Below are 8,991 nucleotides of genomic sequence, written 5' to 3' on the forward strand. Positions count from 1 at the left end.
ACACAGATTTCCAAAGCTATTAACTAACAGAATGAAATTATTTTTTTAGGTGTTAACATTTTGTGCTGTGACATATCAGTGCTAAAGTCTAGTGCAATTTATGCTCTTCACCCTTACATCTATACTCTCCACAAAAAAGCACCGATCCATACTATATTTATACTCCGGTGTTGTAAAATACTCTCAAAAATCTAGTAACCTTGACCTATTGTAACAATGAGATGAACAACACACTATGTTGAAAACAAACTTTACAATTTCAGGGTGGGAGGGAGGTGTTGGGAAGACAGGGAGGGAAGGAATGGTAGGGGAAAAACAAAGAAGAAGGTAACAATGCTTGATAGGAAATGTACTCATTACCCTACTCATGTAACTGTAACCCCTCTGTACAGTATTTTTACAATAAAAATATATGGAAAAAAATAAAAACAATAAATAAATAAATAAATCTAGTAACCTAATACAATAACATTTATTGTCTCGTAGCTTTCTTGCTCGGAATCTGGACTCCACTAGGTTAACCCAAGGTATTAGTAGAAGCTACTCCAAGCTTGCTTGTTGATGGCAAATCTTATTTCCTCTCAGTTCAATGGTCAATATTTCTTTTTTTCTAGTTAACTGTCCACTGATTTACCTGGTTAGGTCAGATTCAATTAAAAGGATCTCCCTTCAGCTAAATCAGAATAATGATGATGAAATCTTAACTACCTTTGTAGAATCTCTTCTCTCACCCAACATAATGTCAACATTAGATGATATTGTCTCATACGTACTAGCCTTTTTCATACTCAGAGAGGGGATTACACACCCGAGGGAGAGAATGTTTGGGGTCATCGAAGAATCGTGTCTACCACATCAGCTTTCATTATGTTTTCCAAAGCAGTATTTCACAACAACATCTTTGACCTCTTAGCACTGTCTTTCTACACATGGTCAAGGGAAATCAATGGTCAGGTCAGTCACTAGTTTTTTAACTTCCGATTGGAGTTTTACCTGCTAGCTTTAAATATAATAAATAGTCGTCACAAATGAAATTTGCTCAAAAACTAGGTGATGTCAATAACAGTACAGTATTTTGTAAGAGTCATATAGGTTAATTTTTGAAATTCTAAATTTGTCATTAGGGTACTCTATTCAAAGGGATTTACCTTTTTAGATATGCACAGAAAATTTAAACTTCAAAGCACTTTAGAAAATGGCAGGCACCTGGAAGTCCTACTTTTATTCCAAAGAAAGTATCTTTTTACCAAGAAGTTAAAATTTCCCTCAGAATGTAAAAGAACTAAAGAAAATAAAGGTAATAAAAAGTGTTATTATTCTCAGTAAGACAACTCATAGGCCTGTTGATTTATGAAAAGCTTTGAGCATTTACTCAGGCAGCTTTAAGGTAAATTTAGCTCCTACAATGCAAGGAAAATGGTTTGAGACATTTTCTGGGGTTTCTTTTCAGTTTGTTTGCCTTTTTGCTCAGAAAAATATTTTATGCCATTTTTAAGGACAAACTGTAAGAAATATTTATGTTTGGAGAAGATATCCGTATAATAGAAATCAATTTTAATTTTAGGAACAGATAAACATTCCTATAAACAAAATCAGTGATTTTCCTAGGTAGTTTTAAAAAATGAATTAAAAAATCAGCTCTGACTTTCTCATTTGTTTCTTGAATACTGAGGAGCAATGCACTGCAATTTTAAATACAATTTTTTTATTATTTTATACCTTACAAACCATGGTACAGTATTTCATGGTTTAGAAAAGAACTATTGAGTTTTGTAGTTTTGTTTAAGAGTACTAATTGAAATAAACAAGCTCCTCAATTCATGCATGGGAGAAAATTCTCCAAACTATTCTTTTTACATAAATCTTCAACCATGTATGTGGAGAGCTTGTTTAAAAAAAGAAATATTTTATACTTCTCCAATTATTATTAATGACTCTCTCATTCATGATTTTAAAACTACTATGTAACTAAACAGCAATTTGTGGACTAGCAGACTTTGTATAGTAATTTGGATGTACTGGAAAAATTCAATTGTAAGATACCATTTTAACCTATCTGATTATCAGCAAAATATGTTGACCAATCCTTATGGGAAGCTTTTTCTGTAGATTTTACTAGCATCGGGGGAATACTAAGGAGGTTATGTAAATGTTTACAACCACTGAATATACAAATGTCTTATGCATATTGAACAAATATATTCTATACATATAAATATGAAAGTTTAATGTGATAAACAATAATTTTTCCAACTTTCAGTGTGTCAAGAATGAATTTCAAAAAAATATGACATAGGTCAGTTGTGGACATTTTATTTTTAAAATAATAATATAAAATAAAAGCCTAGGGAGAAGATGAATCAGTGAGAGGTAAAAGAAATTTTATAGCTGGTTTTAAAACACTCTGCCATTTAAAATTTTTCTTTTATTTTTTTTATTGTCAAGGTGATGTACAGAGGTGTTAGTTACATAAGTAAGGTAATAAGTACATTTCTTGTCAAACTTGTTAACCCTTCCCTCATTGGTCTCCTACTTTCCCTCCTCCCACCCCCACTCCCAAGTTATACAGATCATTTCCAACATATTGTCTTGTGTATATCACTGTTGCATTGGTTACCCCCCTTGTCCTTTGTCTCATCATTCTGTTGTTCCCCTTCCCTTTCCTAATTCAAATAAATATATATACAATACCAAAAAAAAATAAAATACAGTGACAACAAGGGATATACCATAGGGGAAAGAATATACACAAGAAACAAAAAAATCACATAGTTCATTAAAAATAACAACAAAGATAAATCTCTTGTGTCCATATCTTGACATTCATTTTGGTTAGCATCATCTTATATGGTCATATGTACAAAGCTATTGAGCTATTCTGTTCATCTGCCAAGATTATCCTAGACGTACACTAATCATTGCAAATGAGAGAAACCGTGGTATCTATATGTTTCTTTGGATCTTGTTTACTTCATTTAATATAATTTTTTTCAAATCTTTCTAGTTCCTTACAAATGCAGCAGTGTCATTCTTTAATGGAAGCATAGAACTCCATTATACACACACACACACACACACACACACACACACACATATATATATATATATATATGCATATGTATATCTCACATTTTCTTGACCTCTTCATCTACGTGAGTGGCATCTGGGTTGGTTCCATATCTTAGCTTTGGTGAATGTGCTGCAATAAACATAGTGTGTGGTAGCTTTAGTATGGTCTTGTTTGTGATCGTTTGGGTAAATACCCAGAAGTGGAATTGCTGGGTCATAGTGGAGCTCTTATGTGTAATCTTTTGAGGAACCTTCATACTGCTTTCCAGAGTGGTTGAACACTACTCCCACCAACAGTGGGAACTGTTTTGATTTGCATTTCTTTTATGGCTAGAGAAGTTGAGTATTTTTTCATGTGTCTATGAGCCATTCTTATTTCCTCTTCAGAAAAATTCCTCTTAAGTCTTTAGCCCATTTTATTAATGGGGCAGTTGTTTCTTTGAGGAGTTGTTCTTGGGAGATTTAATTTTCTGAGTTCTAAGTATATTTTAGATATGAAGCTCTTGTTTGTTGTATGGCTAGTGAAGATCTTCTCCCAATCAGTGGGCTTTCTATTGATCTTGCTAGCTATGTCCTTTGTCGTGCAGAATCTCTGCAGTTTAATACAATCCCATTCATCCATCCTTTCTTTTATTTTTAAAAGTAACAACAAAATTACTTTAGTTCCTAATCTGCTTTATCCTATTTTCAGATGACCAGGGACATTTCTACATAACAAATTTTCAAAGTACTTCACACCTACAACTAATTGTCTTTGCCTTGATTTCTAGTAACTTAAACTTCAAGACTTCAGTTTAAAGGCACTGGTAACGACCAATAAGAGAAGTTTTCTGGCAAGGATAATGCATAAACTCATTATCACATATGATGAGCTCTGAAAGATTAATTGTGGCCTTCTAACTAGTCCTGTAGCAGAATGAGAGGCAGAGCAATTGAGTATGAAGTGGATAAGAATGAGAGAGTAGTCATTTCACAAAACAGCCAGCTATATTAGCACCAAGTGAATATCCACTGGGACGAGTCAACTTGAACAGCAATCAACAGACTACCTCTACAACACTGATTATATGCTTTATAGCTGGATCTGGAGGAGAGATTGGAGGCCTAGAGGAAAGAAAGCAATTGCAGAAATTAAAGATAGCATGTGCACTCTTGTTTGAATATTTAAAATAAAGCAAGTATAAGGAAGTAACAAAGGCTTAAGGTCAGAGATAGTCCTGTCTTTCTTCAAACCAAGATTTAATCTGCCATATTTATAATATTAATGGTTGTATAGGTATGTATGCATATATGTGTGTATGTTTGTATAAATGTGTATGTATGTATATGTGTGAATATATGCATGTTTATATATGTTTACTTTCTAAGCATTTTATTCAAAATGATGTAGATTCAAAAATATAACTTTGTATTTGTATTTTTATTTATTTTTATATGTTTTTTATTGTAAAAATACTGTACAGAGGGGTTATAGTTACATGAGTAAGGTAATGAGTACATTTTTTTTATCATGCATTGTTGCCTCCTCCTTTGTTTTTCCTCTACCATCCCTTCCTTCCCCACCTCCCCAGTTACTCCCCCCGCCAAAGTTGTAAAGTTCGTTTTCAATATAGTGTCTTGTACATATCTCATTGTTACAATGGGTCAACCTGTATCCCTATTTAAGCATTTTGTTTTTTCCCTTCCCCTCCCCAAATTAGAAAAGTATATATACAAGATGCAGGGTACTGGAATCAAATACAGTGAAAACAGGGGTTATACCATGGGAGAGGAACATACCAACGAAACAAAAAAAATCACATCGTACATTAAAGCTACCAGCATAACTATGTTTATTGCAGCATTATTTACCATAGCTAAGATATGGAACCACCCTGATGCCCCTCAGTAGATGAATGGATCAAGAAAATGTAATATATATGGAATTCTATGCCTGCATCAGAAAGAATGACATCTCCCCATTATTAAGAAATGGAAAGACTTGAAAAAAATTATAGTAAGTGAAGTAAGCCAAGCCCAAAGAAACATAGGTCGTATGGTTTCCCTTATTTGCAACAACTAGTGTAACTTCAGGACAAGCAGAAAAGGTCAAAAGCTATGTACATATGACCACATAAGTTCATGTTAAGTGAAATGAACCCCAAGATAGGGACACAATTTTTTCTTGCTTGTATTATTTTAATGTATTTAATTTTTTCTAAGTGTGTATCAGGAAGTTTGAGCCAGATAATTGGTAAAATCTTGAGTTTTCATATTTTTTTCTTGATAATTCTGACCCAAACTCTTTTTCTAAGAGCTCTGTATCTTGCTTCAAGTAATAGAAACTTCTTGCAAAATACACCAATGTCTAAGGATTTTGTAACTTGGGTAATTGAGTAAAGTCAATATTTCTATTGTTAGCAGCTTTCTGAGGGTAAAACCATACAACTGTGTTTAATCAGAAGAACTTACTTGAGGGCAGTATGATTCCTGAGATTCTACATATGAAACTGCCAGCCCGTTGCTTTCAGAATAGCCTGGTTCAAAGGAAAGATTAGTACAAACAAGAGCTTTGTTGAAAACCAGCAACTTCTGGAGGAAATTTCAAACATGTTTACTCTCTTCTTGAGTGACTTATCATTTTTCTTTGGTATTCAAGATAGTCATATTTTATAATTATAAATTCTAAGATCAAGCAGTTTGTGTGGTGTGTGTGTGTGTGTGTGTGTGTGTGTGTGAGAGAGAGAGAGAGAGAGAGAGAGAGAGAGTGAGAGCCATCCCTGAGGCTTGAACTCGGGGCCTAGGTGGTTTCCCTGAGCTATTTTCCTTAAGCTTAACACTGCCATCTGAGCCCAGCTCCACTTTCAACTATTTTTGATAGCTAAATGGAAATAAGTGTCTCACAGACTTTCCTGCCCAGGCTTTCGTAAGCATGTAAGCTTCAGAACTCAGCCTCTTGAGAAGTTAGGATTACAGGTGTGAGCCATAGGTGCCTGGCTTAAGCAGTAACTTTCAATTGGGGTATTTTATTAATATGTTCATGTATTTTTATTTGAAGACATTATTTAGTCATTAGTGACTCTAGAAGACATCCTTTTGGATTGGCAGGTTATATAAAATATTCCAGTAAGTGAATGTAAAGTCAAACAAAAGAAGAATCAAACCTTTTGGAATAAATCCTTAATATTGATCCTTAACAGACTTTTAAGGTTCTCTTTATTATTATAAATCCTTAGTAAGTCAAGAAAAGCAGAAAAAGGAAAAAAATCTGTGCCATGCTAGTGATCTTAGCTATAAGACAGTAGTTCTACATTTAAAAGCATGTGGAATGTTTCTCCAGACTAAATTTAGTAACTTTGTGGGGGAGAGAATTTGCTTGTTATTTATAAAAGTGCTCTGTGTATGGGTGGGAGTTGTTTGCAAGTAATTCAAAGCATATTAGAGACCAAAAGAACATATCTACAATATAACAATTACTGTTTTCGTGAAAACTAAATTATTACATATGGTTAAGAGTGGTGATAACAAATAAAAAAATCTTTTCATTGAAAAGTTATAATTTGACTTGCTTTGACACATCTAGAAGAGAATTCCAACCTAAACTTTTTTTCATAGCACATGAGTCAATCAAGTGGCTCTAAATGGAGTTGTAATTGAGTATTTGAGCACTAGTGGGGAGACTCAAAGATAATCTAGAGCATCTGGCTCATTTTAAAGACAAGAAAAATTAGGTCCAAAAAGAGAGTCATTTGCCTTGCCAAAAAGTTTCTTAGTCACAGAAGCATCAGTAAATCACAGTATTCCTAATGTATAATGTGAAACTCTATTCTTCAAAGAGAAAAGATTACTTACTTCCAAAAACATGCTTCTTCTGGGCTAGGAAGGTGGCTCAATGGTAGAGTGCTTGCCTTGCATGCATGAGGCCCTAGGTTTGATTCCTCAGCACCACATAAGCTAAAAGAAAAAAGCTGGAAGTGGCGCTGTGGCTCAAGTGGTAGAGCGCTAGCCTTGAGCTGAAGAGCTGAGGGACAGCGCCCAGGCCCAGAGTTCAAGCCCCACGACAGGACCCAAAAAAAAAAATTAAAAAACAAGCAAACCAAAAAAAAACATGCTTGTTCTGAGCAGCTTTACCAGAACCTACAAATGGAACCTAAGTCTCAGAGGAATTTTGAAAAAGCAGAGCTTAATTCTACCATGTATTTGAGCCAGTCCTCTGTACATCTCTGGCCTTGTGCACTGATACAATGTCAATATGGTATTTGAACCTTACCTGAGAATACATGCATTAAAAACTGTGCTTTAAACTGTCCAGGAGGTCTTAATAATTTAGAATCATATGTCAGGTATAGAATTTGTCCTATGCAATCAGTTAACTTTGGAGAGGAGAAAATTAATGTCTGGGGAAGAAAAACCGGCTCCAAATGTTGGCCCTCCCATTATGGCATACAACTAGAATACAAATGTTCTAACAACTCCTCTATTTCTCATAACCATGCATAGCTTCCTCATGAATTATGTTTAATAAATGGCTAGCATTGTTTAATCTAATAGCCATGCAGTATACTATATGGATCAGGACTAAGTAAAAAGGACATATAAATGATAATTGAGCATCTTCTTATATGTACATGTGCTCATACCTGGTTTACACCTAATGTTTACTAATATAAATGTATTGATTACAAGGCACAAGCAAAAAGTTATATTTAAACTGCTAATTATTACACAACTTTTATGAAACAATATGAAGGAAAGGAGTCAAAAGTCCCTTGTCATTTCTTATAGCACATTAGAGCTACAATGGATAGCAAATCATTAAACTTGGAAATCTCTGTAAATACTATTGTTTGAAACTTTTCCTATAAACTCAATTATAACATTCTAGTTAAATTTAAGTAGAAAGAAATTTAAATATGTAAACGTTGTAGACATTGAACTAAACATGTAACAAATCAGTGCATATATATATATATATATATATAATTTCTACCTAATAAATTTCTCCTGTGTCATTCTAACTCAGCATAATATTAGATACCACTTTCTACAGAAAAACAAGGGATCACTAAATTCCCCTTAGGTCACAACACTAATTAATAAATTCTACGGGTATCAGGCAGGGGTGAGAAAAATATGCCTTGTTGTTGGTAGCCTGGTGACTGAGAGGACCCAGGGTTACCTCACTTAAAGCAAATGAAAAGTGCATAAAATATGTAAGAAGAATGGCTCTCAAGATGGAAAAAATACTAATGAGGCCATAAGAGAAAGATGTAGCACAAGACTAGACCAAGCCTGGAAGTGTGAGGAGTAAGACTTGAGAATGTGGAATCAACACAAAATGTAGTCACAGTAATGCCTTTGTCAGGCCATGTTGTAAGGGCATGATGACTTAGGTAATTACTCATCCCTGTTTTCCACAACTTACCATGCAGGTAAGTAGCATGAAACTCAACTCTGAAACCAGAGAGAAAGCTGATGGAGACAGGCCATCTCAGGCATCTGTAGTCAATGCCAATCATTGTTGGGCTGCTACTAGTTTGTATCCAAGCTTAGTTCTTAGGAAATTTAACCATTCACTTATTAGGGAAACCATTGGGACTTCTAGACACATGAGGACACATTCACCTTTTAGGAAAGAAATATATTCCAAGGAATTTCTTCAAAACGTATAATGTATTTAAATGTATTATAAAATGTATTTTGTGTACATAAAATTTCCAATAAATGTCTTTCTCAGTTGAGAATTTATCTTAATAGGGCTGGGAAGGTGGCTTAGTGGTAGAGCGCTTGCCTTGCATGCTCGAGGCCCTGGGTTCGATTCCTCAGCACCACGTAAGCAAAAAGAAAAAAAGCCGGAAGTGGCGCTGTGGCTCAAGTGGTAGAGCACTAGCCTTGAGCTGAAGAGCTGAGGGACAGCGCCCAGGCCCAGAGTTCAGGCCCCAC

The sequence above is a fragment of the Dipodomys ordii genome, unplaced genomic scaffold (genome assembly GCF_000151885.1).
Source record: "Dipodomys ordii isolate 6190 unplaced genomic scaffold, Dord_2.0 Scaffold28, whole genome shotgun sequence".
In the NCBI taxonomy this organism is placed as follows: Eukaryota; Metazoa; Chordata; class Mammalia; order Rodentia; family Heteromyidae; genus Dipodomys; species Dipodomys ordii.